Source organism: Colobus angolensis, unplaced genomic scaffold (assembly GCF_000951035.1).
Source record: "Colobus angolensis palliatus isolate OR3802 unplaced genomic scaffold, Cang.pa_1.0 Scaffold15, whole genome shotgun sequence".
Taxonomy (NCBI): Eukaryota; Metazoa; Chordata; class Mammalia; order Primates; family Cercopithecidae; genus Colobus; species Colobus angolensis.
In genome coordinates this window covers 9,338,635-9,350,640 of record NW_012114599.1, presented here as the reverse complement: position 1 = coordinate 9,350,640, position 12,006 = coordinate 9,338,635, and positions in this window count along the sequence as shown.

Genomic DNA, 12,006 nt, shown 5'->3' with positions numbered 1-12,006 from the left:
GAGTCTTGCTCTGTCACCCAGGCTGGAGTGCAGTGGCATGATCTTGGCTCACTGCAAGTTCCACCTCCCGGGTTCACGCCATTCTCCTGCCTCAGCCTCCCGAGTAGCTGGGGCTACAGGCACCTGCCACCACGCCCGGTTAATTTTTTTGTACTTTTTTTAGTAGAGATGGGGTTTCACCATGTTTGCCAGGATGGTCTCGATCTCCTGACCTCATGATCCACCCACCTCAGCCTCCCAAAGTGCTGGGATTACAGGCATGAGTGGTGGAATAAATTTCAAAGCAGCAGAGCATTCAGAAGTGACTTGGGTGCTGTTAAAAGCATTCAGTTTTAAAAGGGAAACAGTATAAAAGTTCAGAAAATCTGCAGCCTGAAGATGTGATTTAAAAAAAAAAACCATTTTTCTGGGGCAAAATTCAAGCCAGCTGCAGAAATTTGCATAATTAACCAGGAGCCAAATGTTAATCACCAAGACAACGGATAAAATGTCTCCAGGGCATGTCAGAGATTTTGTGGCAGCCCCTCCCATCACAGGCCCAGGGGCCTAGGAGGAAAAAGTGGTTTTGTGGGCCAAACGCAAGGACCCCCTGCTCTGTGCAGCCTAGGGACTTGGTGCCCTGCATCCCAACCACTCCAGCCATGGCTAATGGGGCCAAGGTGCAGCTTGGGCTGTTGCTTCAGAGGGTGAAAGCCCCAAGCTTTGGCAGCTTCCATGTGGTGGTGTGCCTGCAGGTGAATGAAAGTCAATAAGTGAGATTTGGAAACCTCTGCCTAGATTTCAGAGGATGTATGAAAATGCCTGGATGCCCAGGTAGAAGTTTGCGGCAGGGGCAGTGACCTCATGCAGAATCTGTGCTAGGACAGTGTGGAAGGGAAATGTGGGGTCAGAAACCCACACAGAGTCCCTACAAGGGCACTAGGCCTGGTGGAGATGTGAAAAGAGGGCCACTGTCCTCCAGACCCCAGAATGGTAGTTACACCAACAGCTTGCACCATGTGCCTGGAGAAGCTGCAGACACTCAACACCAGCCTGTGAAAGCAGCCAGGAGGGAGGCTGTACCCTGTGAAGCCACAGGGGCAGAGTTGCCCAAGATCATGGGAACTCATCTCTTGCATCAGCGTGACCCAAATGGGAGAAATGGAGTCAAAGATCATTTTGGAGCTTTAAGATTTGACTGTCCTGCTGGATTTACGTGGGGCCTCAGCCCCTTTTTTTGGCTAATGTCTCCCATTTGGAATGGCTGTGTTTACTCAATGCCTGTACCCACATTGTATCTAGGAAGTAACTTACTTGGTTTTGATTTTACAGGCTCATAGGCAGAAGGGACTTGCCTTGTCTCAGATGAAACTTGGGACTGTGGACTTGTGAGTTAATGCTGAAATGAGTTAAGGTTTTGGGGGATTGTTGGGAAGGCACGATTGGTTTAGAAATGTGAGGACATGAGATTTGGGAGGGTCCAGGGGTGGAATGATATGGTTTGGCTGTGTTCCTACCCTAATCTCATCTTGAATTGTAGCTCCCACAATTCCCATGTGTCATGGGAGGGACCCAGTGGTAGGTAATTGAATCATGGGGTCTGGTCTTTCCCATGCTATTCTCATGATAGTGAATAAGTCTCATGAGATACTGATGGTTTTATACAGAGGAGTTCCCCTATACATGTTCTCTCTCTTTGCCTCCTGCTATCCACATAATATGTGATTTACTCCTCCTTGCCTTCTGCCATGATTGTGAGGCCTCTCAGTTATGTGGAATTGTAAGTCCATTAAACCCTTTTTGCTGTATAAATTACCCACTCTCAGGTATGTCTTTATCAGCTTAAATGAACTAATACACCTATGCTATTTGCATTGAACCCACCATGATTTCACAATTTTTCTATTCTATCCACCCACGTGACAGCTAACGTTTCAGGTATACGGGGTTGATTAAAAAATGTAATCCAATATACCAAAGCTAGCTCTGTTAATGAGTATAAAGATAAACCACATTAAATTTAATTTCAGTCTTGTCTGATGGTCCTTCAAGCTTTGGCATTGTAGGTTGGTGCCCTGACATACCATGGCATAGGCTCGGTAGAGCCATGCATCTTCGTATAATTCCATTTAATTCCACTAGTTACTTGCTGTGAAATCCAAGAAGGATTATTCATGGTCTTTATTTTCATCTGCAAACTGGATCTTCATTTCTTCCTAGAGTATATGATCTATTAAAAAACAGATCCAATAAACATTCAATAATCATATACCAGTTAGACTCTGTAAACCATATATGGGGTTCTACTATGCAAATAATTGTGCCTCGAGATGAGAAAGTGCAACATAAATATGATTAAGACATACTTTCCTTTACTGAACCATTGAAATTTTAATACAGGAAAGCAAGACTTATGATTTTTAAATGATCCTTTATCAAAAGGATCCATCCTTTTATTCTCCATGGGTTTCCAATGTGAAAATAATTATATTCTCAAGCTGGCTCTATGCTTGTAGTGAATTGTTATAATTTTATGTTGCCTTGGCATCCATTTTGAATACAAGTTTAATTTTCTCATATCAGAAGCAGGGCCCAATCATCCTGAACAGTTTCCAGTTTTGCACCACACCTAAATGGTTTAGATGGTCAGAGATAAGAACTTAGAGACTCTTTCACCTGCCTCGCTAACTAGGCTCTGGCTTTCTCCCTTTGCTTCCTTTGCACAGATCATTTAGGCATTTGCCTGAGAACTTAAAGTGACCCACACCTTATTCTCTTATATATACTGCTAGTTGCCATGCATGCTGTCTCTCTCTCTGGGCATGCTCTCTCTTTCTTGGCTTGATTTGTCATTACTGACTCATGTGACCTGGGGACAGAGGTATACACAGGATCTGTAAGTAAAAATTATTTAAATATGTTTTCTACTGTGGTAGAGTATTGAATTTGCACCTTCCCTCTAATGAACTCAGAGCTGCCCCAGGCTGGGTTTTCTCCAAAGTTGGGGAAAATATAAGGTCAGGCTCCCAGTGTCAGAGTGATGGTCAGGCAGGCATAAATGGGACATGGATCAGAGAAGAGTCATGAGAGCATCTGCCTGTGTAAATAAGTTTCCCATGTGAGGGATCCCTGGGTCACAGGTCCAACAACCAGGCATTAGGTCATCCACCAGGTAAAAGAAATACCCGGTGAAAGGCACATGGTAAGCACCCATGTCCCCCTAACCTTAATTTCCTATTAAAGCAGGGTTGTTAGTCACTTGGGTACTGGAACTCCAGTTTTGCTGGGGGCTCTCAAAACAATCCTGCAAGTCAAGAAAGGAATTATTTTAACATTTTGCCTTAGGGTATTCCTGCCAAGGCCATCTGTCACATCCACTCTTTCCCTAGAGTAGTCAGAGCTATCAGAACAGCACTCCACAAGAAACTGATACTGTTTAGCACAGCAAGAAACATTTTCTTTGAAAAAATAAGATGCATCCAATGGCCATCACTGAGGTTAAAGCAAGTCAGATAGAGAGGCAAAACGTTGGCGCCATGAAGTCTAAGATAGTACATTTCTGAGCAGATGTCTTACTTGAAAGAAATTGTGATTTCTGAATCCGTTTTAGGGGAAGAGGTGGAATACATACTTGGAGGAGAGTTGGAGCTCAATTTCTGTCTCTGCTGCTTAAGAACTCTGGAAGCCTTAATCTCTTCAGCTGTAAAATGGGGGTAAGAACGCATACCTAAAAAGGATTATTGAAGGTTAGGAATAATATATTTAAAGCATTTAGCACAGAAATAGATCCAAATAATAATGATGAGGAGGGTGATTATGACTAATGATAATATCAGCCTGACAGCTGCTGAGGAAGCTGACATCAGTACATCTGGTTCCATGGATCTACGTGTGCCCTTTATTGGAATTTGAATTATCACAAATCTTACTTCCCAATTCCTCATGATTTTATTCACAGAAGCATTGCATAGTATAATATTATGTTTGGAATAGAACCAATTCCATGGTCTTAAAGTTTGAAGGCTCATTCACTTAAATATTTATTGAGGCCCTACTAGGTGCTAGATGCTGGTGATTCTACGCTAAGCAAAAAATATAACTTTGCTTTTGTGGTACTTGTAGTCTAGTAGGGGGGAAACAGACAAGTCAAATAATCATCTGGGTAAACATAAGGATATAACCATAATCATTATTATAAAGAGCTAAATGTTGCTAATGAAATTTAGTATAGTCTGCAGGTAAGAGCTATACTCTGGAGAAGAGGAAGTTATAAATTACTGGGTATTTTTCAAATTATTTGGTTGCAGTGGAATTTCTGACATCAGTTACTCTTTTGTATAGTAATGAATAGAAGAAAAAGTAAACTATATTCACTAAACATCATTCTTTTGACACCTGCTTGTGCTATCTTTCAATTCTTTAGTAGACTTTTCTAAATAAAACCTGTACATGTTTAGAATTAGTCATTAGTCCACTAACAATATGTATTTTGTCTTCAATTCTGTGAAGCCTCAGAGGATAGACTTGTACTAGTTCTGTTTCTAGGTTCTAACTTAAAAATGTGTATGAACTATGGACTGAGAGGCTGCTGTTTCCAGACCTTCAAGGCTCATGAAAGGATATCTGAACAGGTGTATCACATTAGCGCCATGATGCTTACTGGTTTAACTGAGTTAGCTTGGAAAACGTGATAAATTAACGCGAATTTCTTCAGCTTTAGTAACTCTAGCACAGACGTTAAGCAAGTAGAAATTGCTTCAAAGGTCTTAGTGCTCTGATTCTTCCACTTGAGATTATCAGCACATTTTCTGGTTTTGATGGGCTTGGCTTTGTGTACTTTCTAATTTATGAAAGTTCTTTATCCCACTTCTCTATATGTTTCCTTCCCCTAGTGCTTGTAACGTCTTTTTATGCACAAATGTGGCTCCTTCAAGAGCCTCCTGCTAAGAAATGAGCAAAAGAGGAATTGAAAATTCTTTGGCTTCTTTTAAACCCATGAAACTTGCTATTTTCAGAACCACAGGTCTGGAACAGAAAAGCTAAGTTGGTCAAATGCTAGCAGGCAGCCCACTTCAAATCTTGGGTGATAGAGATTTATAGAGGTTTCTGTTTGTTTTGTTCAGCAATATATTGCAACTCTCAAAGAGTGCCTGTTATGTAGTAGGCACTCAATACGTATTTGAGTGAATAAGTAACAAATAAATAAACTTCATATTTGATCTTAGGCTCTTTGGCAACTTTCGCTTCCTTCCTTTGGGATTGTGAAGATAGTTCTCAAAATATAAAATAACACAGAAATTTGATTTTCTTCCCTGTCTCCGGCTACATCTTTTTTCCATTCACCGTTGATCTTTACGTGTGAATCACGTCAGACTTTTCATTGTCCTTGGTTGCTTTGGCAACTCCCCATCTCTTCATCACCCTATAATTTCTCAAACTCTGCTTAAGCTGGACAGCATTTCAGTCTGGCTTAACTGAACTAGGCAGCTAGAGAGTATTGATTCCTAAATACCGTGTAGAGAGCAAGGGTGAGCAAGGCAGGCGGTGTATAATCAGGGTGCTACTAACTGGAGAAAACTAGCCAGTCAGTGTGTTTGAAGACCGCTCTAGTTAAAGTTTGAGAGTGGCCACTGCTGTTAGTGTAATTACTATCAGTGAAGTGTTATCACCCATGGTGAATCAGTTCTTGTTTCCCAGAATAACTGGACTTCTAATTGATAACACACAGAGAACATAAGCAAATCAGAAAGAAACGAGGAAGGCTATTAATTTTAAATATAAACTGCATTGAACAAAAATTTGTGAGATTGGTCTGGGCAAGAATATTTTCCATAAGACCCCAAAGCACAAGCAACCAAAGCAAAAATAGACAAATAAGATGATATCAGACTGAAAATCTTCAGTATAGCAAAGGAAACAATCAACAAAGTGAAAAGACAACATACAGAATACGACAAAATATCTGTTAACTATGCATCTGACAAGGAGTTAATATCCAGAATACATAACAGCACAATAGAAAAAGCATCCAATAAAGCAAAAAATTTGAATAGACATATCCCAAAAGAAGACACAAATGATTAATGGGTATATGAAAATAGTCTCAACACCATTAATAATCAGGAAAATGCAAGTCGAAGTCACAATAAGCTGTCAATGTCACCCTGATTAGAATGTTATTAAAAAGAGAAAATATTACAAATGCTGGTATAGATGTGGAGTAAGGAGAACTCATATACTGTTAGAAATATAAATTTGTACATCATGGAAATAGTATGGCAGTCCCTCAAAAATTAAAAATAGAACTACCACATGATCCAGCAATCCCATTACTGGGTACATATCAAAAGAAAATGAAATTAGCATGTTAGAGCTCTTTGCACTCCTATGTTTGTTGCAGTTCTATTCATAATAGCCAAGATATGAAATCAATCTAAGCGTTCATCAACAGATGAGTGAATAAAGAAAACGTGGTATACGTACACAGTGGAATACTATTCAACCACTAAAAAGAATAAAGCATTGTCATTTGCAGCAACATGGATGAACCTTGAGGACATTATATTAAGTGGGATAAGCCAGGCACAAAAAGATGAATATCACATGATCTCATTCATATGTGGAATCTAAAAAAGTTGATCTCATAGAAGTAGAGAGTAGAATAGTTGTTACCAGAGACGGGTGGGGAGGATCGGGGGATGAGGAATATAGGGTAAGATCAGTCAACAGGTGCAAAGTAAAGTTAGAAAGGACAAATAAGTTCTGGTGTTTTATTGCACAATAGAGTGATTATGGTTAGCAATATTGTATATATCAAAAGAGCTGGAAGAGAGTATTTTGAATGTTCTTGCCACAAATAAATGAATACAAGAATAGTAGAAGAGGAGGGTATGCTAAATACCCTGCTTTGATACTTTACACATTGTATACATTTACCAAAACATCCCACTGTTCCCCATATCTATGTACAGTTATTATGTTTAAATTAAAAATAAAAAATTAAGAGGAGAATGAGTTTTAGAAGAAAGAAATCTGTGCTCAGAATCAGCTTATTTTATGAGTCATTTATTATGTCTTAGGACTGTGCTAAGTGTTTTACATTCATTTCTCATTTGATACTTATACCAATCATATGGCTTAAGATTGTTGTGTGTCCCTTTAACTGATAAGAAACCAAGGCTTGGAAAGTTGAAGCAGCGAGTCGAGGACCCAGGCAACCTACCTCGAAATCCAAAAATTTTAGCCACTCTGCCTCATTTCCATATCTGGGTGCAAATTGTATCTACAGTAGTACTTTTCTCTTAACCATGTCCTGTCCCTAATGAAGGATGTTGTACTTGTATACATTTGTCATTCTTTTGAGTTCAGACTTGCTTTTGCATTTGACTTAAAACCAGCTACTTGTACAGGGGAATCTTACTAGTTGACTACCTTCCTCTTAATAATTTTGATTAGAGAAAATAGCACAAAGGTTGTAGGAAGGAGAAGTGAATCTCAAAGTAAATAGAGGCACTAAGGCATTACATGTGAAAATATCTTCAATGGTGACTAGCACATAATAAGTAGGTCATCATTAAATGTGAGTTAAAAAAAATAAACAAACCCACTTTGGAGAGGCACAGTGGCTCACATCCTGGCACTTTGGAACCCAGGAATTTGAGGTCAGCCTGGACAACATGGCAATAGTCTGTATCCAAAAAAAAAAGAAAAAAAGAAAAGAAAAAGCTAGGTGTGAAAAAAAAAAGTCGGGTTCAGGTGTGGTGGCTTCTGTTTATGGTCCCATCTACTTACTTGAGAGGGCTGAGGTGGGAGGATTGTTGGAGCCTAGGAGGTTAAGGCTGAAGTGAGTTGTGTTTTGTGCCACCGCACTGCAGTGTGGGTGACAGAGCAAGATTCTCTCTCAAAAAAACAATAATCTTAAATCTCTTCTCTTCTGCATCTATATCTTAGAAGGAGTAGAGACAGAGAGTAATACTGAGAGAAGGCAGAGGCAGTAGGAGGAGAAGAGGAAGAAAGAGAAACCAGAACACGTGTCCAAAGATATATGAACCCATTAGGTAGGATATGAAGGAAGGGTTTGTGAAACAGGAGCCTTTGTTTATATTTCTTGCCTTGTTTGGATCCTGAACACTCTGGAGGAAAATTGAAAAGATGGCTGAGTGGGGAATCTGAGAGCACCAGAGGAGAGGAGAACTTTGCTGACTTTTAACTTTGGCGGGACCAGTCCGAAATTAATCCCATACTTCATATTCTGTGAGGGATGAGAATCACTTTCTGGGAGTTTTAAATGCCATCAAGTGCTTAAGACTCTTTCTGAGTATTTAAAAAGACCATGGAAATCATGCTCATTTTATTGGTCAAGTACCTACTAGGTCGTAATGAGCTAGTGGAAATGTGAAAACTAACATTTCAGACTTGTGTCTGACTTTACAGTCTAAGCTATGATGAACTCCACTCTCCTCCACTCAGCCTCTTTCCTTGCTTTCAGGATGTCAAGCCCAAAGACTTGAGCTATACACTAGGCATGGGGCAAAGGGATGGTGCTGTTACCAGTGTCAGGTATGGTAGTCGATGTCTTTAGTAACATAGGAGATAAAGTCCCATGTATTTCAGACTGGGTGACACATTTGGGGTTCACTGTTAATAAAAATATTCTGGTTAACTGAAAGGTATTTGTCCACAGATAAACACTACAATGAACAAACAAATTTTCTTTGATAAAGTACAAAGTACCTTGCGGATCATGCAATTAGAGCTTCTGCTTCATTATGAACATAAATTCTCTTTGTACCAGGAAATTGTGGAAGCAATAGCTCATAGACAGCTCATATTGAGAGAAAAGTCAGGGTCAGGTGTGGTGGCTTATGTTTATGGTCCCATCTACTTACTTGAGATGAGCCACGACATACTCTCTACGGTTGACTAACCATTGTGGAGATAATGCTGGTGGCAAAAGATATGACTATTCTAGAGGAAATGGGCAAGTGACGCAATGTCTCTCTTTTTTTTTTTTTTTTTTTTTGAGACGGAGTCTCGCTCTGTCGCCCAAGCTGGAGCACAGTGGCCGGATCTCAGCTCACTGCAAGCTCCGCCTCCCGGGTTTACGCCATTCTCCTGCCTCAGCCTCCCGAGTAGCTGGGACTACAGGCTCCCGCCACCGCACCCGGCTAGGTTTTTTGTATTTTTTAGTAGAGACGGGGTTTCACCGTGTTAGCCAGGATGGTCTCGATCTCCTGACCTCGTGATCCGCCCGTCTCAGCCTCCCAAAGTGCTGGGATTACAGGCTTGAGCCACCGCGCCCGGCCGGAATGTCTCTCTTAATGTGTGCCATTTACCAGCACTAAAATGGTGCCCACTTGAATTGATTTGTAAACTTGTAACATTGACTTTGGCCATCTGTACTCCTGGGTATCCGGGTCAGTTATAAAGTAGATCACTATGCAATGCCTTTTAAGAGGCACACTCTACTTGTAGTGCAAATAGTAATTCATGGGGCTGGTTTTGAATCTATGCTGGTCTGCCTCATTTAAGAGAGCATTCAGGTTTCCATTATAGCTATGGTGAACTAAAATCTAATTGAATTACACAGGCATTTAATAGCAGGTCTAATGCGGGCAAAGCTCTCTGCTAGTGGATGGTAGAGGTACAGAGATAGAAGACAAAGGTCAGTGCTTGGTAATCCAGGGGTTATTGGCTGTAGAAATTCTCTTAACTTGGTTCAGTGAATCTGAGAAACTGAGAAAGGTGAGACAGGGAGAAAAGGGAGAAAAGTCACTACAAAGTGTGTTGACAACCTACTCTGGGCAATTGAGGGTGAATCCTGTTAGGACTCTCAGATTCTTTGTGGTACACATCAGAACTGCCCTACCAGAGTAGGGGAGGTAAGACACTTAACTATTGACTCCCAGCCCCTATCAGTTGAGGACTGACCCTGGGGTTGTCAACTCCACAGTATTTCCTGGTGCCTCCAGGCTGAGCATGCTCTCTGAGTGCTTGAGAAAGTCTTCCAACAGAGGAGAAAGCAGCAGGAGCTCGAAGTCAGAAACTGTGAGCAGGCTGGAAACTATCCATCCCGGTTGCTGATGAGCTCATCTCAGCCTATGGGGTTGTTGTTCACTTATTGTAACAGTTGTATGTGCTTGCCATAGAAAATTTGGTAAACAGAAAATTCCATAATCACATTTTAGAGATAACCATCGTTATCACTCTGGTGTGTTTCCTACCAAAACTTCTTTTTCCAGTGTGTGTGTGTGTGTGTGTTCCATCCATGCATATTGACAGGGTTTTATTGTTTGTTTGTTTGAAATTTTACTTTATAAAAAATAGAATCGTGAAAATGGAGGAATTTAACTGTTACACAGTCACCAGAAAGTCTTCAGCTGATTCTAACAGGGAGGGAGTGTGAGCTTGGGAGGGACACCTCTCTTCATCTCAGGGCAACAGCTGGACAGTGACTCAGTTGAGAGCTGTGAGCTGCCCATAATCCCAGCAACTCAGGAGATGGATGTCTGAGTTCTAAAGAGGGGAGGAGTGGGCAGGGCATATAGCACCCACTATGGTCCACCCCTTTGAGCTGATAGGATTCAATTTTTATATAATAAATTCTGGGAACATTTCTTTTTTTAATTTTTTTATGATTATACTTTAAGTTCTAGGGTACATGTGCGCAATGTGCAGGTTTGTTACATATGTATACATGTGCCGTGTTGGTGTGCTACACCCATTAACGTGTTGTTTACGTTAGGTATGTGTCCTAATGCTATCCCTCCCCCTCCTCCCATCCCACAACAGGCCCCAGTGTGTGATGTTACCCATCCTTTTTCCAAGTGTTCTCATTGTTTAATTACCACCTATGAGTGAGAACATGTAGTGTTTGTTTTTCTGTTCTTGTGATAGTTTGCTGAGAATGATGGTTTCCAGCTTCATGTCCCTACAAAGGACATGAACTCATCCTTTTTTATGACTGCATAGTATTCCATGGTGTATATGTGCCACATTTTCTTAATCCAGTCTATCATTGATGGACATTTGGGTTGGTTCCAAGTCTTTGCTATTGTGAATAGTGCCGCAATAAACATACGTGTGCATGTGTCTTTATAGCAGCATGATTTATAATCCTTTGGGTTATCTCTCACTACCCAGTAATGAGATCTCTGGGTCAAATGGTATTTCTAGTTCTAGATCCTTGAGGAATCACCACACTGTCTTCCACAATTATTGAAATAGTTTACAGTCCCATCAACAGTGTAAAAGTGTTCCTATTTCTCTACATCCTCTCTAGCACCTGTTGTTTCCTGACTTTTTAGTGTTGCCATTCTAACTGGTGTGAGATAGTATCTCATTGTGGTTTTGATTTGCATTTCTCTGATGGCCAGTGATGAGCATTTTTTCATGTGTCTATTGGTTGCGTAAATGTCTTCTTTTGAGAAGTGTCTGTTCATATCCTTCACCCACTTTTTGATGGGGTTGATTTTTTCTTGTAAGTTTGTTTTAGTTCTTTGTAGATTCTGGATATTAGCCCTTTGTCAGATGGGTAGATTGCAAAAATTTTCTCCCATTCTGTAGGTTGCCTGTTCACTCTGATGGTAGTTTCTTTTGCTGTGCAGAAGTTCTTTAGTTTAATTAGATCCCATTTCTCAATTTTGGCTTTTGTTGTCATTGCTTTTGGTGTTTTAGACATGAAGTCCTTGACCATGCCTATGTCCTGAATAGTATTCCCTAGGTTCTCTTCTAGGGTTTTTATGGTTTTAGATCTGACATTTAAGTCTTTAATCCATCTTGAGTTAATTTTTGTATAAGGTGTAAGGAAGAGATCCAGTTTCAGCTTTCTACCTATGACTAGCCAGTTTGCCAGCACCATTTATTAAATAGGGAATTGTTTTCCCATTTCTTGTTTTCATCAGTTTTGTCAAAGATAAGATGGTTGTAGATGGTGTGGTATTATTTCTGAGGGCTCTGTTCTGTTCCATTGGTCTATATCTCTGTTTTGGTACCAGTACCATGTTGTTTTGGTTACTGTAGCCTTGT